Source organism: Oryctolagus cuniculus, chromosome 10 (genome assembly GCF_964237555.1).
Source record: "Oryctolagus cuniculus chromosome 10, mOryCun1.1, whole genome shotgun sequence".
Taxonomy (NCBI): Eukaryota; Metazoa; Chordata; class Mammalia; order Lagomorpha; family Leporidae; genus Oryctolagus; species Oryctolagus cuniculus.
The window spans coordinates 116,181,756-116,205,595 of record NC_091441.1 but is presented as its reverse complement, the minus strand read 5'-3'; the positions used below and the strand labels follow the sequence as shown (position 1 = coordinate 116,205,595).

At 54.1% G+C, this 23,840-nt stretch overlaps 1 long non-coding RNA gene across 1 annotated transcript; it reads right to left on the bottom strand.

The window, feature by feature from the left end:
- Window positions 1-4,141: 4,141 nt before the first annotated feature.
- On the bottom strand, window positions 4,142-10,191 carry LOC103349187 (uncharacterized). Its single transcript, XR_011379280.1, has 3 exons — window positions 9,855-10,191; window positions 9,694-9,770; window positions 4,142-8,039 (listed from the first exon to the last, which is right to left on the bottom strand). It is a non-coding gene; the product is annotated as an uncharacterized lncRNA (long non-coding RNA).
- Window positions 10,192-23,840: the final 13,649 nt, after the last annotated feature.

The following is a 23,840-nucleotide window of genomic DNA, read 5'->3' as shown; positions in this document are numbered from 1 at the left end:
GGCGCACAACTCTTCCTACACAGTAAAAACGCCGTATGACCCACTACCGGTTCCGGGTGCTCACCCAGAGGAGCTGAAATCCACCCGTCAAAGGGACAGCTGTGCTTGCACAACCCCTGCAGTGCCATTCACGACAGCCAAGACACGGCGCTCGACGACTGCTGGACGGACAGAGGCCGCGGGATCCACTGCACACCGAGCAACGCTTCCCCTGCAGCCTCCGGAGAGAAGGACACCCGTCACTCACAGCCCACGTGCGGACCCGGGCAGGCCAGCACCCACGCTCCCGGGGAGTCAGCGGGACGACAGGACCCAGGCCGGGCGGGAGAGGGCACGATGGCTCATGTGGATGGGAGATCCGAGGCAAAGCGCCGTGATTACTGTGAAAAATGGTGCGTGGTCTATCTCAAGGTCCCCGACAACAGCAGATTTCAGATGTCTCATTACGAAAAATGACAGCAACCTGGGGTGATGGACATGGTTTTTGGGAAAGTTTTTTTTTTTTTTTAACTTTTTGAAAGGCAGAGTGACAAAGAGAGAACAATAAACACACACACACACACACACACACACACACACACAGATCCTCCCTTCACTGGTTCACTCCTCCAATGGCTGCAACAGCCAGGGCAGGTCCAGGCCAAAGCCAGGAGCCAGGGACTCCATCCGGGTCTCTGCATGGATAGCCGGAACGCACGTAGTTGGTCATCACCCGCTGCTTTCCCAGGAGCGTTGGCAGGGAGCTGGATGGGAAGTGGAGCTGCCGGGACTCCGGGGAGTGCTTGGGTTCAGGGTGCCCGCACCGCAGGCGGCTCCCAGAGACAGACGTCCACGTCAGTTTGACTTAATCACTCTGTGTGGTAAGCATCCAAACATCACGTCGCGCTCCATACCCGTATACCATTATGATTTGTCAGTTAGAAATATCATTTTAAAATACCACCTACATCACCAGTCCGGAAACAAAGAGGGAACATTTCCTGCTTTGTATGTGGAGGCCAACAGAACTCAGAGACCAAAAGCCAGCAAGCAGATCCTGAGGAAGGAACAGTAAGCAGAGATTCTCGGCAGATTGTGCACCGTGGTATACACACATCACAGCTGAGCAGGGCTGCAATTTAAAACACAAAGCTCATTCAACGTTCGAATGTCAGTGAACATGTTTTACCTTCTGAACAGCAAAAAATCGTGTCTCAGTGGCGTTTTTGAAAAGCTGTTCATCAAATCAACCCCTACTCATAACAAAGATCTCTCGCAGTAGGGACAGAAGAGAACTTCAAGGAGACAGAGCGTGCCAGACAGCACGGCTGACGGCAGCGGCGAAGCGCTGCCCTCCCTCTGCCCGTGCCAAGGGCAGCACGGGGCTGTCGGTGCGCCTGCTCCCAACCTGAAGCACAGCAAGCGTGACGTTGTCAAGGTCACGGGGAATGGGGCGAGCACCCCAAAAATCAACCAGGCACATCATATAACTTATGTTCTTAAATCCCAGTACAATTACATTAGCACTCACCTACAGTCACCTGGGGAAACCCCAAACACCAGCAACCGACCAACCAGCTTCTGATTAACCCATGGGCCCCAGGAAGAGCTGGCGGGGAGGTCGGAAAACAGGCTGCATGGGGCGCTCTTAGCACACCGCACAGCAGATTCCGTGTGGTGCAGCTAAGTGCTTAAGGGGAACTCAGTGCCAGCAGAAACCTGGTCTCCAAACAGAAGAGGGGCTCCACAACCAGAGCTCCACCTTAAAACCAAGGCAACAGAAACAGAAAAAAAAGATAAAATGTCCTGAAAAAATAAAAGTGAAATAGACAACGGAAAAAGAAGATTTCAAAAAACCAAAGCTAGTTCTTCAAGAACATCAGTACAATGGGTAAATCTAAAGTCAGATAAATAAATTACAGTGCAGGAATGAGAGTGGGCGTTGCCGTGGCCGACACGGACAGAAAGGTTTAACAAGGGATTCGCACACACAGCTTTCCAGCAACAGGTTCAGCAATTCAGGCTGCGACAAGATTACTTGCCAGACACAAACCACCAAGGCTCACCCTGGAATAAACACCCCACGTAGCCACGTGCCAGGCACTCACGAGCATCCGTGGTTAAAACTCTCCCTGCAAGGAAGACCTCGGCCCTAGAGGGCTTTGCTGGTCACTTCCGTGAGACATTTAAGAAAAGTGATTCCAGTGTCGTCGCTGCGGCTCACTAGGCTAATCCTCCGCCTTGCGGCGCCGGCACACCGGGTTCTAGTCCCAGTCGGGGCGCCGGATTCTGTCCCGGCTGCCCCTCTTCCAGGCCAGCTCTCTGCTGTGGCCCGGGAGTGCAGTGGAAGATGGCCCAAGTGCTTGGGCCCTGCACCCCATGGGAGACCAGGATAAGCACCTGGCTCCTGCCTTTGGATAGGTGTGGTGTGCCGGCCATTGGAGGGTGAACCAACGGCAAAAGGAAGACCTTTCTCTCTGTCTCTCTCTCACTGTCCACTCTGCCTGTAAAAAAAAAAAAAAAAAAAAAACTAAAAGTGATTCCAATTCTGCATCAACTCCTGTGGGAAAATGAGGGAGGAATCACTGCCCAACCACTGCTGGGACATCAGCATTGACCTGACAGGCGATTACAAGGGAAAAAAACCCACAGGCTAATGTCTTTCATGAGCATAGATGTAAAAATGCAACATTTTAATAATGATTTCTATATATAAAAATATCACACCAAGTAGAATTTTTCCCAGGAATATAAAGTTGATTTTACAATTGAAAAATCAATTATTCACTAAATTTGTAGACTAAAAAAAGAAGAGTGAAAACACAGAACCATCTAATAGATGCAAAAAAATAAAAAAAAAAATGAAGAAGCACTCGACAGATCCAATGACCATTTATGACAGAAACGGTGCAAACTAGGAACAGGAGGGGATTTTTTCAACTTATTGAAGATGCTCTACAGAAACCCACAGCTAATGTCATCATAACCAGTGGAGAAAGGCCCTGTACGTTCTCCCTGAGAGCAGAGAGAAGCAGGCTGTCCTCCCTCACCATCTCCAGCCACACCATTAAACTGAAGAATCCGCCACAGGGAGGCGAGAAATATAAAGAAGTAGACAGTGTGTCAACGAAGCACACAGTCTGGACACAATTGTATTTACTTAGAGGTAACATTGATGTCTTTGTAGAAAATCCTTGGGCATTGACAAAAGAAAAATACTGGAATTAATAAGTGAGTTTAGAAAGGTTATAGGATATGGTTAGCATATTATAATTACTTATATTTTTATATTCCAGTAAGAAACAATCAGATATTGCAATTTTTAAGATGCCAATAATGATAGCATAAAAATAAAAAATCCTTAGTGATAAATTTTTTTAAAGATTTATTTATTTATTTATTTGAAAGGCAGAGGCAGAGAGAGAGAGAGAGAGAGGTCTTCTGTCCTCTGGTTCACTCCCCAGATGGCCACAACAGCTGAAGCTGAGTCAATCCGAAGCCAGGAGCCAGGAGCTTCTTCCGGCTCTCCCACACGGATGCAGGGGCCCAAGGACTTGGGCCATCTTCCACTGCTTTCCCAGGTCACAGCAGAGAGCTGGATCGGAAGTGGAGCAGCTGGGACTTGAACCAGTGCCGGCACTGCAGGTGGTGGTTTTACCTGCTACGCGACAGCGCTGGTCCCAGTGATGGATTTTTAAAAGGAGGAAGCCAAGATTCATACATCATTAACTTCAAAAACACCACTGACAGAAAGAGAAGAAACCCTAAATGTATGAAGAAACACACTGTGTCCATAAATCAGCAAGCTGAGCATGAAGATGCCAATCCTCCCCGAACCAGTCATACTGTCCATCAGTCCCAATCAAAACCCAGAAGGGCTTTTCAGTGGATACTGACAAAGTGATTCTGGAATGCATATAAACATGCAAAGGGCCTAGAAAACCAGAAAGTTGTGAAAAAGGACAGAGTTGGAGGACTGAGACAACCTGGTTTCTTTTTTTTTTTTTAACTTTTATTTAATGAATATAAATTTCCAAAGTACGGCTTATGGATTACAATGGCTTCCCCCCCATAACGTCCCTCCCACCCACAACCCTCCCCTTTCCCACTCCCTCTCCCCTTCCATTCACATCAAGATTCATTTTCGATTCTCTTTATATACAGAAGATCAGTTTAGTATACATTAAGTAAAGATTTCAACAGTTTGCTCCCACACAGAAACATAAAGTGAAAAATAATAGATGATTTTTTAAATGATGATGAAATCAGATCAGACCTATTGTTATGTTTAATCCCAGTGAGAGTCAAGTTGGGAATTGATAATTTCTTCTTCTTCTTTTTTTTTTTTTTTTTTTTTACAGAAGATCAGTTTAGTATACATTAAGTAAAGATTTCAACAGTTTACACCCCCATAGAAACACAAAGTGAAATATACTGTTTGAGTACTCGTTATAGCACTAAGCCTCAATGTACAGCACATTAAGGACAGAGATCCTACATGAGGAGTAAGTGCACAGTGACTCCTGTTGTTGACTTTACAAATTGACACTCCTGTTTATGGCATCAGTAGTCTCCCTATGCTCCAGTCATGAGTTTCCAAGGCTATGGAAGCCCCTTGAGTTCTCCAACTCTTATCTTGTTTAGACAAAGTCATAGTCAAAGTGGAGGTTCTCTTCTCCCTTCAGAGAAAGGTACCTCCTTCTTTGAAGACCTGGACAACCTGGTTTCAAGACTGCTTAGAGACCAACTCTGGTATCTGCAAAACAACGCAGCGTCGGTGGAACGCAACAGAAAGTCTAGAAAGAGACCGACCGGCAGATACGCAGGCTCAGCTGGCTTCCAGGGAAGGCGCCGAGGGGTTTCAGCCGGGAAAGGATGTCTTTCCGACAGATGTTCCTGGAGGAACTGAATATTCAAAAGCAAAAACGAACCCAGCCTCTCTCCGTGTAACAGACCACACACCAGAGGTAAAAGTGAAACCACGAAACTCCACAATAAGCCACGAGAGGAATCCTTCTGGACCATAAGCTTGGCCAAGGTTTCTTTAAAAAGGACACAGAAGGCCCAGACTGCAAAGGAAAGCAACAGATGACCTGGACTCCACCAAAGCTGAAACCTGTTGCTCTCCAATACATGGTATCAGAAGAAAAAGGCAGGGCCCAGGCCAGGCGGACACGTGTGCAACACCGACCTGCAACCATACAGACCTGTGACTGCAGCAGAACGGGGAAAACGGGGGAAAGCTGTGAACGAAACACTCATGGCAAACAGGTGCACGAAAAGACACTGGACGCCATCAGTCACGGGAAACGAGTAAGTCGGAGATAACTACTGACTGCTAGGATGGCTAAAATTAAGTCAGATCTCGCCAAGCGTTAATGAAAATATGGAGCACCCAGAAATTTCACTCTCGGCTGGTGCCGTGGCTCAATAGGCTAATCCTCCACCTTGCAGCGCCGGCACACCAGGTTCTAGTCCCGGTCGGGGCACCGGATTCTGTCCCGGTTGCTCCTCTTCCAGGCCAGCTCTCTGCTGTGGCCCGGGAGTGCAGTGGAGGATGGCCCAGGTGCTTGGGCCCTGCACCCCATGGGAGACCAGGAGAAGCACCTGGCTCCTGGCTTCGGATCAGCGCGGTGCGCCTGCCGCGGCAGCCATTGGAGGGTGAACCAACGGCAAAAAGGAGGACCTTTCTCTCTGTCTCTCTCTCTCACTGTCCACTCTGCCTGTCAAAAAATAAAAATAAAAAAAATAAAAAAATAAAGAAATTTCACTCTCTGCTGCTGGGAGTTACACCACTTTGGAAGACACACTGCAGCTTCTTAAATCGTTAACCACACCCCCAGCCTGAGAACTGGTCCTCTCACTTCTAGTCACTTACCCAAGGCAAGAGAACTTTTAGAGCCCAGACAGGCCCGCACACAAATGTTCACAGCTGTTTGATTTGTAACAGCCCGGGACTGGAGGCTGGTCACCTCCCCAGCAGGAGGCTGGTCACCTCCCCAGCAGGAGGCTGGTCACCTCCCCAGCAGCAGGAGGCTGGTCACCTCCCCAGCAGGAGGTTGGTCACCTACGCAGCAGGAGGCTGGTCACCTCCCCAGCAGGAGGCTGGTCACCTCCCCAGCAGCAGGAGGCTGGTCACCTCCCCAGCAGGAGGTTGGTCACCTCCCCAGCAGCAGGAGGCTGGTCACCTCCCCAGCAGGAGGTTGGTCACCTACGCAGCAGGAGGCTGGTCACCTCCCCAGCAGGAGGCTGGTCACCTCCCCAGCAGCAGGAGGCTGGTCACCTCCCCAGCAGGAGGTTGGTCACCTACGCAGCAGGAGGCTGGTCACCTCCCCAGCAGGAGGTTGGTCACCTACGCAGCAGGAGGCTGGTCACCTCCCCAGCAGGAGGCTGGTCACCTCCCCAGCAGGAGGTTGGTCACCTACGCAGCAGGAGGCTGGTCACCTCCCCAGCAGGAGGCTGGTCACCTCCCCAGCAGCAGGTGGATGGGTGAGGGAGCTGCTGCCTCTGTGCCATGGATACTCAGCAGCAGAAAAGGAGCACTCTGGGGCAGCGAGGCAGGGGCTGTGCTCAGCGGGCGGAAATGCCTGGGGTTGCCGGCTTCTTCCTCGCCTTCGCTGCAGAGACGGGTCCATGCAACCACTTACGTTCACAGCACCACTACATGCTAAGCCACAATCGACGGAAAATAAGGATTTTCAACAACCGTGATGAAAGCATGAAAAGATTTCACAAACTGAGAATAAACCTAACAAAGGATGAATTATGACACATGATTGAGAGAAATCAAAGAGGACCTACATACACGGAGGGAAGTCCCACATGACAGGAGGACACAATATTGTCAAACTGTCGCTTCTGTGAGTGATGGTCTCCGGGTTAAATGCAATCGCGACCACATCCCCAAGGCGGCGGGCGTGTGTTCGGCTGTGAGGATGCTAGTTGGCAGTCAGGAAGCCAGCATCCGGCAGCAGAGTGCCTGGGCTGGGACACCAGCCCTCCCCCACTCCAGTTTCCTGCCGATGTGCACCCCAGGGGGCAGCGGTGACGGCTCAAGTACTTGGGGCGCCCCACCACATGGGACACTGGGATGGAGCTCCTGACTCCTGACTTTAACCTGGCCCAGTCTTAGCCATTGTGGGCTTTGGGAGAGGGAACCACGATCTCCCTCTCTCTCTCTGCCTCTCAAATAAATGAAATAAATCAATGAATTTTTTCTTCAAAAACACAAACAAAACCTCAATGGCTTTTTAGTGGAAATTGAGAAAGAACTGTTAACATTTATATGGAAATGCAAAAGATGTAGGTTAGCCAGAACAGTCTTAAAGAATGAGACAAACTTGGTGGAATGATGTCACCGGCCTTCAAGACTTAGTAAAAAAAACTACAGAGGGTAAGATGGCGTGGAATTGGTACCAGGATAAACAAAGTCACCGTGGAGCGAAGCAGAGGAGCCAGAGGAAGAATACACACGTGTGGCTGAACAGCAGTGCCGTGGCGATGCGACCGAGAAAGGGCGCTTTGCTCCAGAAAGTGCTGCCACAGCAACCTCACGTCCACATTTTGAAAAAGAGGAAGATGATCACCCTCTTCCCCACAGCATATCTGAGAGTAAATTCTAGATGGATAGCAGAACTAAACGTGAAAGGGAAACAGTGTAACTTTTATAAGAGTCAAAGGAGAAACTGTGTCTGCCTTTGAATAAGCAAAGATTTCTTATTTATTTATTTATTTGAAAGGCGGAGTGAGAGAGAGAGAGAGACAGACAGACAGACAGACAGAGAGGTCTTCCATCTGCTGGTTCACTCCCCAAATGGCCACAATGACCAGGGCTAGGCCAAGCTAAAGGCAGGAGCCAGGAGCTTCTTCCAGGTCTCCCACGTGGGTGCAGGGGCCCAAGCACTTGGGCCATCTTCTGCTGTTTTCCAGATACTTCAGTAGGGAGCTGGATTGGAAACAGAGAAGCCAGGACTCCAGCAGGCACTGATATGAGATTCTGATGTTGCAGGCAGTGGCTTAATCTGCTGTGCCACAACACCAGCCCCACAAGGTTTCTTTAACTGAAAACAAAGACACAAAACTTAAAAAAAAAATTAACAAATTGCATTGCATTAAATTAATTAAAACACTGAAAAAGAAAGCCATATGGTGGGAAAAGATATTTACAACTCTTTTATCTTACAAGAGTCACATCCAGAATTCAGAAAGCATTCCTACAAAAACTAGATTGAAAAACAAACCATGTGATGAGGAAATGGGCCAGCAAGCTGACACAGCAGTTCACAGAGTGGGACTGCTGACCGTCAGAAGACACACGGAATGAGCCGGACATCGCTGCTTATGGAGTCAAAGACATTGCGTCAGTCAAAGACAATCCACAGACCATCAGCTCTGCTGACCTGTGTGAGCAGGCCAGGGTCACCCTCACAGACATGGGGACACGGCTACTGGGTGCTCACTGGGTGTCAGACGCTGTGCCAAGCATTCAGCATGGATAATACGCAAGGCAGCCCTGAAGAAGGTGCTACTGCTGTCCCCATTTCAGAGGTTTGCAGGCAAACTCCCACACGGGGCTGTGTGACCACTGCACACCACTCCCTCCCACCCTGGGGAGGAGAGAGTCAGACTCCAGGCAAGCAATTACTGTGTCTGTCTGTCTGTCTGTCTTCCGGGCAGCAGGGACCTGCACGGTGCAGTCTGAGGAGCCCCGTCACTGCCTCCCCAGGCCCACATGGATCGGGCACACAGATGCCTTTACCCAAGGTAAGGACAGGCCTGGCAGCAGGCTCTGCAGCGGGGTCCCAGTGTGCGGAGGGGTGAGGGGACGATCATTAACTGCCTGTGGGACCCTCTTCCCTCCCTACTGGCTCTGTCTGTGGATTCCCCCATGGTGCCAGAGGCCTCAGGGGGCCTGCAGAAGTCAGTCCCCCAACACTCTGCAAGAGTAGAGCCCCCTCCCCTGCTGGCCTGTCTCCCGCCCTCTGTGGAACTCACTACTCACTAACAAGACCCCGTGGGGGAGGGACAATCTCTTCAAGCAGAGGTCCCAGACAAACGGAACACCCGCAGGCAAAAGGGACCTCATCAGACACCGTCCACAAAAACTAACTCAAAGTGCATCGCAGACCAAACCTGAGAGCGGGTACACAAAGGTCTTGGGGTAGAAAACACGGCAGAAAACTCCAGTCCTGCTAATAGTTCCCCAGATCCGACACCCAAAGCACCGGCAGCCAAGCAAAAGCAGGGTGAGACCATGTCAAACGCCAGAGTCCCTGCACTGCAAAGCAAACAATCAACAAAATGAAAAGGCGACCCTTTTCATTCATGGAGTGGGCGGATCCGTTTGCAAACCCTCTGCTGAGGGGTTATGCCCAATAAATACAGGAAACCCCTACGGCAGAATAGCAAACACACCCAAACCTAGGACAGGCAAAGGAGCTGAACGAGCAGCTCTCTGGAGGAGACCAACACAAGGCCAACAGGTGCAGGCAGATGTGCTCAGCATTGCCAACCCTCAGGGAGAAGCCACCAGAACCACACAGAGACATCACCTCACGCCAGTTAAGACAGCCGTTATTACAAGACGCATAAAATGCACATGCGGTCGGTGCACAGCCATCATGGAAGCCAACAGGGAGATCCCTCCAACCTAGAGCCACCATACGATCCAGCAACCCTGCAAAGGAATTGAAACCAGGATCTCAAAAAAGATACCTGCACTCCGTGTTCGTAGCAGCACTGCCCAAATGTCCCCCGACGTCAGCTGCCCACGCGGTGGAGTACTGTACAGTCTGAAAAAGGAAGGGAACCCTGGCGTTGGCGACTACACAGACAATTCCCAGGGACGCTGTGCTAATGGGAACAGCCAGCTGCACCTGCTGCATGAAGAGACCTCGCAGACGAGGACTCTAACCACGCTCAGGGAAGCAGACAGGAAGAGCGGTACTAAGGCAAGCAGGGGTGGGAGCCCACAGGCACGTTTCAGTCACGCAAAGTGCGTAAGTCCTGGAGCCCCACGCCTGTGGTTACGACCCGGGTTGCATGCCGGGAATTCGCCAGGAGGGGAGAGCTCCAGTTAGGTGTTCATGTCGACAATAAAGGAGGTGGGAGGAAACTGTAACAGACCACAGCAGCTATAGGCTCAGACTGTGCAGCTGACACGCCCGGGGACTTGTACTTGGGACTGGGGCAGTCTACAGCCCTCATCCACAGCGCTGGCCTGGGCGCAGGCATCATTAAGATTTAACCAGGGTTGGATTTCACCAGCCTTGCCCTGAGTTCCAAGACCCAGTCCAGAGCCCACGTTCCTGCCCAACCCCCAGTGGCTGAGCTCTTCCTCCTGCTGTCAGCCCACAGGCTGGGGAGGGCTGGTGAAGGCGGACCCTCGCGGGCCAAGCTGACACTGCGGCAGGTGGCACCTGGTGTCACAGTCACCAGCCCTGAGGGTCTGGGGGTGCACACCGGGTGCACAGGAGGCCGGCCCGCCATGGCGCAGGGCTCCACCAGACACCGGGCTACATCTGCAGGCTGTATCTGTGAGCACGGCCAGGGACGGGCACCTCAGGCTTTACCTGGAGCCGGGTCCCTGAGCTTCACCGAGGCAGAGTCCTGCACAGTCGGCCCTGGGGGCCTGCACGGGGGTGGGTGTCCTGGGCGCCGGCAGCGGGGCCCCGTGCGGCACCGGCTTTGACAGCGGCGGGCCGGTCTGGGTTCAGGTCCAGGGTTCGGCTTCATGCCCGGGGCCTCTCGCAGGCCGGAGGCGCCTCAGCACCGGAAGCTGGGCCAGGAGAGGACAGGTCGGGGACGCGTCCCTTCCGGCCTTCTTCTTACACGATCACCCGGCGCCGAGGCCTGTCTGCCGGCGCCGTGGGCTCTCGGGAAGCCGGCCTGGCGTGCGAGCGGCCGTGCAGACCGCAGCCTGTGAGGCGAGCCTGCCCGTGCGTGCTGCAGACTCTTCCTCCAATGCCATCTTTCTTCAGTGTCCGCGTCGTGCACCTGAAGCAGGTGGATGTATGATAATTCGATATAATCTAAAACAGATAAAGGACATATTAGGAAATACTCCAGAGGGTGTATGGGTATGGTTAAAAAAAAAAAGAAGAAAAAAGAAAAGACAAAAACAAAACAGAACAAAAACCCGGGGTGATACATCGGCAATGTTTGGGGAACACCTGTTCAGATCAGCAATTCTCAGAACCCCGGGAAGTGAAGGCTGTTTTCTCCCCTTACACGGGGTTCTGCCTGCAAGAGGGAGACGATCCATCCGAGAGCCAAGTCTGCTCTCAACGTGTTTTTACTTTCAACTGACGCGTGGCAGCAGTTGTGCACGACTATGGGGCGCAGTGTAACCCCTCAATACCTGTACACAGGTGTCACGATTACAGTACTTGGCTCATTTGTCCCCTGAGACCCTGGTCACGTCTCCGTGTCGGAAACATTCAAAATCCTCTCCATCAGCTCTTCTGCAAAACCCAGTTAATCATTGCCAACACAGCTGAGTGCTGTGAAATCATCAGGGCCGTTCTGCCTGCCCAGCCCACCCTCTCTGCATCAGCCCCCACTCAGGCCCCGCCCAGCCCCCCCTCCAGGCCCTGTCCAGGCCCCACCCAGGCCCCGCCCACACCCTGCCCAGGTTCTCTTAACAACTACTTCTTGTGAGACCATCTTTTCAGCTTCCCCAGGTAAGTGAGGATGTGGGGTATTTGTCTTCCTATGCCTGAGAAGTAGGTCTTGCGCCTGAGTCAAGTTCTCTTTTCTAATTAAAAAAAAAAAAAAAAAAAAACATTTGAAAGGCAGAGCCAGAGAGAGAAACAGAGAGAAAGATCTTCCACCTCCTGGGTCACTCCTCAAATGCCCACCACAGCCAAGGACTGAAACTTGAGCCATCACCTGCTGTCTCCCAAGGTGTGCATTTGCAGGAAGCTGGAAACAGAAGTGGGGTCAGGACCTGAGCCCAGATATTTCAACAGGGGATGTGGGAGTCCACGTGGCATCTTAACCGCCGCCCCACTGCCCCCTCTGTGCTAGTCGAGCTCTGAGCCAGAACTCAGCTAAGCTGCTCCTTCACCCCGACCCACAGACACCAGAAGCTAATGCACATTTGTTGGTTTAGCTATTAAGTTTTGGGGGTGATTTGGCACATGGCAAGAGACTGGTGACTCCTCGGCTAGTTCCTGCCAATGGAGTGTGACCAGAGAAGTCTGAGCCACTTCCAAGGCCCCAAGGCTAAGCTCCAGTCTCTCATGGTCACAGCAGCATTATTTACAGGAGCAAGAAGCTGGGTGCCACCCGAGAGTCCATCGATGGACGAGTGGAGAAACACAGCGTGGTCCATCCACACAAGGGATGGAGCTTACAGAGGGCAGAGACGCTGACAGCCCGGGGGACCTGGAGAAGGAACATTGCAGGGGCAGGCGAGGTGGTCACAGAGCAGCCAACGCTGGATGGCTCCACTTGTATGAGGTGCAAAGAGCAGACAGATGCGCGGACAGCCAGGAGAACTGGCTGCCAGGGCCTGCAGGGGCAGGGAGGGAGGACTGGCGTTTCACTGGGGCGTGGCTCCCACTCAGGGGGATGGGTAAGCTCTGGAGGAGGAGGGCAATGCTGGGTTCACAACCATGTGAACTTAACACCTCCGAACCACATACCTGGATGAGGTTAAAGCTATAGCACACACACATACACACACGCACAAAGCTCACTCCTCTCCACCCAGCCAAGCTGCCGCTGAGAGCTGAGTCAAATCGGTTTACTCTTTGTGGGGCAGAGCCTTGCTGTGAACCAAAGGAGCGAAACACCTGTTCGGCATCGAGGCCCAGCAGTACGGAACCGGGGCCCAAAGCAAAGGGTCGCTCAGTTCGTTTCTCCCGCACGCCGTCTGCTGTCCCAATGACTCTGGTCCGCACAGTCACCAGGGAGCCAGGCTCCTCTCTCGCACTCTGCCATCCTCGGGTGTTTCCCTCGTCCTTGTGCCCCAAGATGCCTTGGAACTACATCCAGGCTAAGCAGCAGGGCAGAGAGACAGGGGAAGAAGAGGCCCGCTTTCTCCTTCTAGGACTCCATGTTGGGTCTCTGTCCTGGAAGTGCCTGGTGGGCGTATCATCGGTCCCCTGCATCCTCGGCAGGATGCCAGCTGTCTTCTGTCATTCCCAGCAGCCCCAGGGATTCCCAACTGAGCTCTTGGCAGCCCCATGTGTGACAGACCCCAGCAAGGGGAGCCCCTGGATCCCTCCCCTCCAAGGAAGTCCATCTGTCAAACATGTGCACAAAGTTTGGCACAGGTGAGAATAAGCCTCAGCTGTGTTAAGGCACTGAGCCTGCAGGTGCTGTCTGTCACACCTGCCAGCAGTACCTTAACATAGTCTCATGCCTGGAACTTGGGAGGCCAGGTGACAGAGAAGGGTGAGTGACCGGGCACAGGGAAGATGGCTTTGGTGCTAACAGACTCCAGTTCAAAGTCTTTAAACCCACCCCACAACCACGTGGACTCTTCCACCTCTGGCAGGCGTGGTTTCCTTAAATAGAAACTGGAGATCACGGATTACAAGGCACTCTGTCTGCAGGGTGGACTCAGCGAGGGAGTCCACAAGAGAAAGATCTGCTTGGGACAGTGACAGACCTGTACCTCTGCCATTCTCCAAGGAGGAGGACAGATGGGCAGTTAGAAGTGGGCACAGCATATCAGAACACACAGCTTGAGGGGAAGCAAACGGCCCACACCAGAGGTGTCCAGTCTCCAAGTCATGGCTAAATGCCGAGTCCATCAGATCTGGACTTGGCGCTGTCACAGATGAATGCCCTGTTGTCATCAGAGTTGGACTTGGTGCTGCCACAGATGAATGCCCAGTGGCCAGGAGACCTGGACTCTGCACTGTCATGGCCGAATGCCCAGAGTCTACCAGACCTGGACTTGGCACTGTCTTCCATCTAACACCTGATCCAGCCAGGGCCTTAGTTGGTTGGCATCTGGGTTCTCAAGTGGGCTTTGCAGCATGAACTCGCCTTGCTTCCAATCCAGCTCTCCACTGATGCACCCGGGAGGGCAGTGGATAACGGTCTGGGTGCTTGGGCCCTGCCACCCATGTGGGAGACCTAGGTGGAGTTCTGGACTCCTAGCTTTGGCCTAGCCCAGACTTCGCTTCTGCAGTCATTTGGGGAGTGAACCAGCAGATGGAAGACCTCTCTGTCTCTCCTTCTCTGTCACTCTGCTTTTCAAATAAAGAAATCTTAAAAAAGAAATAGAGAGGAAGACGAGACCAGCACTGCGTGTGCACAAGAAAAGACCAAGACACAGCAAGAAGATGGCCTTTTGGAAGCCAAGGAGAGGCCTCGGCAGATACCAGCCCTGCCAGCGCCCTGATCCTGGACGTGCAGTCTCCGGAAATGTGAGAAAATAAATCTGTAGCTTGAGGCTCAGTGCATCCTCCTGTGACTAGGGTGACATTTTCCATCAGTGGACACGGAGCTGGCACCACTGCAGGACAGGGCAGTGCACTGAGATCTGAGCCGGTCGCTCAGGAGTGAGGTGACACACACACACACACCTGCCGTTTGCCGCACACGTCACAGAAGTGCCCCTGCTGCTCCACAAGCTGTCCTCTTCTCTGCCTGGCCTCTTGGGCGCGAGCACCTTTGACCCTGCTGTGGGCACCAGTGTGGTCACCAGACCCTCCTGCATGGCCGTCCCCACACTTCTCTACACCAACACTGGCAGTCAGGATTCAGTGAGGGGGCTGGTGCTGTGGCGAAGCCGGTTAAAGTCCCAGAATCCCATATGGGCGCCGGTTTGAGTCCCGGCTGCTCCTCTTCCGATGCAGCTCTCTGCCGTGGCCTGGGAAAGCAGTAGAAGATGGCCCAAGAGCTTGGGCCCCTGCACCCGCATGGAAGAACCAGAAGAAGCTCCTGGCTCCTGGCTTCGGATTGGCACAGCTCTGGCAGTAGCAGTCATCTGGGGAGTGAGTCAGAGGATGGAAGACCTCTCTTTCTCTCTCTGGCTCTACCTCACTCTGTAACTCTGTCTTTCAAATAAATAAAATAAATCTTTTTTAAAAAAAAAAAGATTCAGTGAGAGGAGGCCAGCATTGTGGTATAGCAGGTAAAGCCACCGCCTGTGATGCGGCATCCCATATGGGCACCGTTCAAGTCTTTGCTGCTTCACTTCCTACCCAGCTCCCTGCTAGTGCCTGGGAAAGTAGCAGAGGCTGGTCCAGGTGCCTGGGCCCCTGCACCCACGTGGGAGACCCAGAAGAAGCTCCAGGCTCCTGACCCATTGCAGCTACTTGGGGATTGAATCAGCGATGGAAGATAAATGAATTTCAAATACATAGATATTAAAAAAAAAAAAGATGCAAGGAGAGGAAGGCTGGGTGCTCACTCAAGTAGTTGGGACTCAAACCTGCACTCCTGTATGGGAGGCCTGCAGCAGCTTAACCCACTTTGCCACGACGCCAGCTGCTCTTCTCCCTGTAGAGACATCAGCCATGCAGGACTTGGCCTCACCCACCCGACCTCACTGAACTTCATGACTTCTTTCAACGTCCTATCTTCATATATAAATGTCAGGAGTGAACAGTTTAACACAGAAATTAAAGAAAGAAAGATTTATTTATTTAATTGAAAGGCAGAGTTAAAGAGCGAGAGAGAGGAAGAGACAGGGGAAGATCGTCCATCCACTGGCTCACTTCCCAGATGGCTGCAGCGGCCAGAGCTGGCCCAGGCTGAAGCCAGGAGCCAGGAGCTCCCTCTGGGTCTCCCATGTGGGTGCAGGGGCCCAAGTACTTCGGCCATCTTCCGCTGTTCTTCTCAGGCCATTAGCAGAGAGCTGGATTGGAATTGGAGCAGCCAGGACTGGAACCAGTGCCCATATGGGATGTGGTGGTGCAGGTGGTGGCTTTACCCGATATGCCACAGCACCAACCCCCTCTCATTGTGTCTTAACCGACTGTGCCACAGCACTGGCCCTTCAGCACAGGGATTTTAAGAAGACACAATTACAATTGTGACAGTAATTTAGAGTGTTCTAGGAGCCACATTTAAAAAAAATATAAAGAAAAAGATTAATTTTACCAAATTTTACATGGCCTAATATATCCAAAAGGTTATCATTTGCAACATGTACTTGGAATTAAAAAGACTGATGAGATTTTTTTTTAACTGTGAAGTCCTCAGAATCCAGGATGTGCCTTAGGCACCTCAGTCAGGCTCGGCCACACTGAAGAAATGCATGGGGCTGGGCTGCCCAGTCGGGTAGCAGAGCTAGACAGGGGCTCCCCCACGCCCACCAGGCACTGCCTCCCCTTCCCTCTCCCACCTGAATGTCTGATCGGACGTCAGGGGCTTGGCACAGATGTCACCACCTCCCTGAAGTCTCTGGCTGCCCCCAGGAGGGCTCCTCATCCCCTGTGTTACCCTAGGGCCTTGTACCAACCTCTGCTTGGGCACCTGCTGCCCTGACAAGCCAAAGGCACTTCTGAGCCCCCAGCAGTACCCAGGGAACTGCACAGCCCAGGGTTGAGCTCACTGACAGCTGCTGGGCTTAGGGGCTATTGTGGGGCTGTGTCCAGAAGGAGGATGTCAGATCACCAGGAAAATGTCCCCATTCAACACTATGTGTGTGTGTGTGTGTGCACATGCGTGCATGTGGAAATGTGTGTGTGTGTGTGTGCGCACATGTGTGTGTCAGGGGGGTGGTCAGGGGAAAGCCCATGGCTCAAGTGTCACTATTCCCAGCATCTCTGAGCCCGACGGCCGTGACGTGGGGCTATAGGTGTCGTCATCATTCAGGTCTTAGCCATCCTGGAACACGGGGACCCTCACTCCACTTACACTTTCCCTGGTTTCCATCACCCCGTGGGTTGAGCGCGGTTCAAAATTATGGGAAATTTCAGACATAAATAATTCATACGCTTTAAATAGACTTCATTACAGGATATTGACATCGTTTTTCTACTGTTGGCCACTGCTGTTAATTCCCTACCACGCCTAATTTATAGATTCGATTTTATCACAGGTAACGGACGACAGGAAAGAGAGGGCTCGGCACCTGCAGTTTCATTCGCTGGCTGGGGATCTCAGTGCAGAGCCCTCCTGGGTCAGGAGGACTACGCAGCTCCGGGACACTGCACACCAGGGCCACAGGATGACACAATCACCACGAAACCCACGACTCCCCTGGGTGGGGGGAGTGTGAGGACTCCCTGTGCCACGAGCCCAGGGACCCCTGGAGTCCAGCCCGCACATGCTGCCTGGGGACCCGGTGTTCCTGTGAGCCTTTCCCACAGGCCAGTGCACATGTCTGTGACACGCCACTGGCTCTGGGCATCAGGCCAGGACATGGGGAAGACCAAACTTAACACAGGGAGATGCAGAATGTAAGGCACCGTGTGGTCCCACACACTGGAGCTGCCCGCTCGGGGAGGATGGCGGCTCGGAGCCCTGTGTTTGAGAGTCAGAGGAAGCAGCAGCAGGCCCCAAGGGGGGCCTCTGCTCCCAGGTGGGCAGCCTGGACAGCAGGATCAAGTTCTGCACGTGTCCCTCAGACAGGAAGAAGACGTCAACTTCCTCTGTCCACTCCTTTTCCACCCAGAGCAAGCAGGCAAAGACAAGGCCTTATGGGTAAATCTATGAGAAGGCACTGGAGCCAGAGCCTGCAGCAGGGCTGCAGAGCGTAAGTCAGGAACCCGGGCCGAATTCTGGCTCTGCTGTGTGATACAGGACAGGCTGCTCAGCCTCTCTGAGTTTACAGACGGCAGTTTGCCTCCCCCACGGTGCGCGCAGTGCTCTGAGTACAGCCTGCCATCCGTGCATCAGTCAGTCCTGGCTGTGTAACAACCATGAGTACGTGGCTCGCTCCCGAAACTGTGGCTTGGCCAGCGCAGCCCTGCTCCGGGCCATGGGCCTGAGGCTCCGCCGCGGTGGCTCTGCTCCACATTCGAGTCTGAGGTTTGGCTGGGGCCGCCCTTTCTTCTCTCCTTCGGGGCCCAGGCTGGGAGGGCAGCAGCGTGAAGAGATGACATCAGCAGACGAGACGACAAGCCGTACGCAAGCATGCTTCAAACCTCCGCTCGGCCAGAGTGAGTCGCACGGGAAAGCCTGGAGTCCACGGCTGGGCAGGCCCACCGTGCCCGCTGCAGGGCCACAGCAAGCACAAGGCTGTGGAACAGGAGTATGAAGGACTGCAGAGTTGGCACCAGGATGTCAGACTCCTCTCGTACGCAAGAATCACTGAGCCCTTGTGCTCGTCCATGCAAACATCTCAGCGGAAAACCAGGGAATCCTTGCAGTATTCTCTCTCGCTCGCTCGCTCGCTGGCTCTCTCTCTCTGAAAACGAATGACTGAGGGGGCTGGCGTTGTGGCACAGTGGGTAAAGCCGCCACCTGTGACACTGGTATCCCCTGTGGGCGCTGGTTTCAGCCCCAGCTGTTCCTCTTCCAACCCAGCTCTCTGCTCAGGGCCTGGGAAAGCAGCCGAAGACGGCCCAAATGCTTGAGACCCCGCAACCCACGTGGGAGACCCGGATGGAGATCCTGGCTCCTGGTTTTGGCCTGGGTAGCCATTCAGGGAGAGAACCAATGGGTGGAAGACCTCTCTCTTAAACTCGGCCTTTCAAATAAACAAACAAATCTTAAGTCTTCTCTGACTAACAGAGGAAGAACATCTATTAATGAGAGAGAGAGAGAAAGGGAAGGAAGGGGAGGGGAGGGGGGGGGAGGGGAGGGAAGGGAAATGCCCGAGGCAGAAGCCAGCACCTGGAGGGCTCGGGACCCCGACTCACTGGCAGGACAGGCTGCCCCCCTTCCACTGCCACCTGGCCCTCCCGGTAAGGTCGGAGCCCGGCACCTGCAGCAAGGGCACTAAGGGAAGCGGTGCCTCTGCACATGACGGGCCAGGCAGTTCTGAGTCTACCACGTGCAGGTTGCAAGGTGAGTCCTTCCTCCTGCACCCATCAGCGAGCAGGCCGGGCGGGGGTTCAGAGGGTGGGAAATTGCTGTGGAGTTCGGCAAGGCCCTGGGCATCCAACGAGGCCTCAGAGACGAAGCCATGGCTGAGAAGCAAAGGGGAGCCTTCGAGGAGGGGAGGCCACCAGCACAAGACACGCTGGCGACTCCCAGAACAGACTTTGTGACGCTAGGTCCAGGGCGGGAACGTTGGCCAAGGCCGTAAATTAGGGCAGGCTAATTTTTTTTGGTGGTGGTGGTAGGCAGAGTCTTTTTTTTTTTTTTTTCAGATTTATTTATTTATTTGAAAGGCAGAGTTACAGAGAGAGAAGGAGAGACAGAGAGAGCTTCCATCTGCTAGTTCACTCTCCAGGTGGCCTCAATAGCCAAGGCTGGGCCAGGCTGAAGCCAGGAGCCAGGAGCTTCTTCTGGGCCTCCCATGTGGGTGCAGGGGCCCAAGCAGCTGGGTCACCTCCTGTTGCTTTTCCCAGGCGCATTAGCAGGGACCTGGATCAGAAGTGGAGCTGTGGGGACACGAACTGGAGCTCATGTGGGATGCTGGTGTCACAGGCGGTGGCTTTACTTGCTATGCCACAATGCTGGTTCCCAGGCTAATTTTTAAATTGATAATTCTGTATGGCTTGTGAATTATATCCTAAATATCCGAATGGCCCTTGAAATGGAAAAGGTTCCTGTCCCTGCTCTAGATTTAACTCATGAGGCTGAGGCTCAGCGGAGGTGGGCAGGGCTTGCTCACCCACGTGCAGGTGCAGGGGGCCTCTGCCTCCATCTGGGCTGGCCCGTGGGAGCCTCAGCAGGGCCACGTCTGCTCTGTGCATGTCTCGTTTTCCTCCTGGCCCAGCAGACCGACCTGGGAGCATCCTTCTCAGGCCAAGGGTGGCAACAAGCACCCCATCAGGCCTGCCTCATTGGAGTGGCCAGAACAAGTCACCTGGCTGAACCTGTTGTGGGAGGTTCCTGCTGAGTCACCTGGGAAGGACAAGGACTTGGGACTGGGGCCAGTGTTGTGACGCAGCTGGCATCCCATAGGAGGCCTATTCAAGTCCTGGGTGTTTACCTTCCAATGTAGCTCCCTGCTAATGTGCCTTGGAAAAGTCCAGAGGATGGTCCAAGGATTTGGGCCCTTGAACCCACATGGGTGGCCCCTTACCCACACCAGCTCCTAGGTCAAGGGGGACATGACTTGTCAGTGTCACTCAAGTGTCACTCAGCCCCATCCTCCTCTGCCTCCCACATCCAAGTTGCCAGCATATCTTGCCGGAACCACAGCTGCCATCTCCTCGCCGCTCCCCACCCCCACCCCCACCTGTAACCCTGTTCTTGCTCATGTCCCCTTCTGCTAGAATCCCCTCCCCATCAGGCACCCAGCTCCCATGCTGTGCTTTCCAGACCCAATCCCAGGGCCACCTGCAACCTCCAGCCCCGCCCCGTGTACTCACTGCTCCCGTCGCCCCTTGCTTGGGCAGCCCCCCACCCCGCCCTCCCTGATGAGGTCAGAATCCTTAAGAAGCTCCCCCAGCATGGGGGCTTTGCCGGGCTGCATCTCCTGCCATCTCTAACTCATCGTCGCACAACCGCTCGCTCCACGCCTACCTCCTGCACTGCCCTGCAGTGGCGGCCTGCACACCAGCTGGGGAGCATGGCGTTCACCAGTGGCGTTGGCAGATCCCTGGACTGTGAACACAACTTCCAGAGCTGAGTTCACGGTACAGCATGCGTGGCTCACAGAAGTCACTGAAGAGGTAGTAACTCCCTCTCAGGAGCCAGTGTGAGCTGGTTCTGGCACCGCCCCAGGCAAGCTGGGCACCAGGAATGGCTCCCTGGTGACCAATATCTAAGTTGGGAAATTATTGAAGAGCCAGAAGTATCTGGCAAGTGAACGAGCAAAGCTGATGTTTAAATGGGCAACTGCTCCTTCCAGAAGGTGAAAGACCCCAAGAGAGGAAGGCGGGACTCAAGACCTGGCTGCTCGCGGACACTGCATCTGTAGTGTTAACCAACACGTCCCTATCATGCACAGATCCAGCGCTTTACAAATGCTAATCCGCTTAACTCTCCTGAGAAGTAGAAGGCAGATGCGATCAGCATCAGCAGATACTTAGACCTGAGCGACTGGGGAGGGGCCACCCCCTCACCCTGACCCAGCAGCGGATCGGTGACGCTGAGGCCCCTGCTGTCTGCCAGGACCCACCCAGGACCGCCCGCTCTGCGGTTTAATGGATAAAATGGGAGCTCAGCAGCTGAGGAGCCTGGTTTCCAGTCACGTGTGCCGAGAGCGTGAAGCCATGCAACTCCTAGGTGTCAATCAAACATGTCAATCATGAGCAGCACGGCCCCTCGTCCCTTAGGGCTAAGAGCCCTGCACCAGGAAGACAGGGAGCCTTGTGCTTTACTCTGCCTGCCTTTGTCTCTCCAAACCATAAATCACTACTTCATCAGTGCAAAGGAACCACGGTAGGCCGGCAGGCGCTGGTGACATTGGCATGCCCATTTTTCAGATAAGGAAACTGAGACTCAGAGATATGAGGTGATTTGTGAAGCTGGCTGAGCCTGCCAGTGTGACTGTATGTGACCTGGAGTGAGCCACGTGTGCCACCTGTGTCCTAGCCCCAGCACGAGCACCCACAGACACCGGCGTGGGCTCTCAAGGCTACTGCACCTCCCACCAAGAAAGGATGACATGGGAAGGCCCAGAGACGAGGCACAGCCTTGGTGGAGGGCAGCCAGGCTCTTCCGGGTCAGGACAGAGTGAGAAGACGCGGTCTTTCAACAGCCCAGAAATAAGCCAGGGGAGAGGCCCTAAATACAGGCTTGCTGACTTTAGATCAGAGCAGGGTGACCTGACTTCATTCAGAAGCGGAAGAGACCATGGCATCGGTCTCCCTACAGCGCTCTCCCTGGCGTGGAGTCTCACGCCACCTCCATGACGACCCCGAGACGCTCACTTGAAGGCAATGAGGACTCCCAGCTCAGAGAAGCCAGGAGGTGCACCCAAGGCCACAGTACCACCCAGCGGCAGGACAAAGCCTGCTCCCATGCCAGCTGGGGCAGGCCAGGGGTCCTCATGCTGCCTCAGTCTCCCTCCCCATGCGGTCTCGTAGAATTCCTGCTGCTCAGAGCAGTCAGTGCCTGGAGGTCAGCGCACTGGACAGGACCACGGCTCTCCCCTCCCCCCCGCCCCAATGTGAAGCTGTGATCGGATCCCATGCAGCCGTACACGGGTTCGAGCATCACTGCCGTTACTGCAACGGCAAGGTTCAGAAACCTGACTGTAACTTTGGATGGGGCTGGTCACTGAATGGCTGGCTCCTAGCTACTGCAGACCTACTGTGTGCCTAGCGCAGGCCTACTGCGTGCAGGGACCGCCAAGAATGAAGGTGAATTCTCTTTACCACCACTCTCTATGCAGCACTGAGGATCACTGGGAAGATGAAAATACCAGTGTTTTAGCACAGGAGAAAGACATCAACTTGGAAGGAATGGCTGGGACAGGTGGACTGCTGGCGGGGGAGGGGCACTGTTCAGGTCAGCAGTTTGGTTCTCCCCTGTGCAGAAAGGTGAACCAAGGAAAGCATTGATGCCATGCTATGACGTCACCACCCCCTTCCCCGTGAGCATCACGACAAAGTGACAGGTGTTCATGGAGCACCTGCTGAGGCTTGGAAGACAGGAACCCAGTGCACAGGTGAGTGGCTTGAGGCCACAGCGGTGACGCCGTGTCTGAATGAATTCTGGCTACCCCACCCTCCACAAGCTGCAGGATCACCTGGGCAGCATGTGGGGACAGAGGCTTAGGGGCCACCGCCTTCAGCTGGCTGCTTCAAGGCACGAGGAGGGCCATGCTTACAGGCTAAAAGGAGAGGCAAGGAGCAGGGGGCAGACAGCCACTGAGGCTCCAGGCCAGGGGAGTTCCAAGGAGGAAAGGAGGGACTAGGGGTGCAGAGTTACCCGGAGGTTGGACAGGGTGGGGGTGAAGAGGGGACAGCAGGATTTGCTGAATTAAGACAGCTCCCGGCCCTCACCGACAGCATTTCCAGAGGAGTGGAGGGGGTGGGCGCCAGATTGCCGTGGGCTGAGGACTGAGTGGGAGGTGGAGACAGGGCCGGCAGTCAATTTACTCTTTCAAGAAACATGCCGGCGAGGGCGAGAGGCAGGGGGGAGACTTGAACACTTGTGAGCTACAGTGCAAGGGGGCCTGAAGGCAGGCAGGGGTCTCTCTCGGAAGGAGCCCAGCGAGGGGCCCGGGGACAGAGGGAGGACGCCCCGGCTCGTGTGCTCCGGGGCTGTGTCTCAACAGAGGCAGCCGGCGGCAGCTCTGACAGTGCCCCCTCTTTCCCCGCTGCTGCTCTCTCTACGTGCACAGATGAGCATGTCCTAAGTGCCGAAGCTGAAGCGTGAATACAGCATCCTTACAGCTGAGCGCAGGAGAAACATAAACACAGGTCGCACACTGCACGGCGACACCCATCCAGTACTGGACAGGCACTTCATTAGCCTTTCCCGTCCTCAAGTCCCTCCTGCAAAGACCAAAACGCATGGGAAAGACATGGCGTTCCCTTTGGCAGGCCGGGAAACCGGGACTCAGAGAGGTCAGACGCCTGGGAGACTCCAGGTAGGTGCACCTGTCCGCAGACGCTGTTCCGACTCCTCGCTGTTTAGGAACCGGGCTGCCCCAGCCTGCAGTGTCTCATGGTCACAGCCATAGCATCACCTGGGGGCCCACCCCCCACCGACCAGCCCCGCAGGTGTTTGTGGTCTGGGGTCTGGAGTACGCCCGACGCCTGAACAGGCGCTTCCAATCTCGTCCTAAGAGGCCGGTGTGTAGGAGCGCGGGAAGGGTGGGCACGCGCACAAGGGGCTGGGCGCGCGCGCAAGGTGCGCGCGGCTCTCCAGGCCGAGCCGGG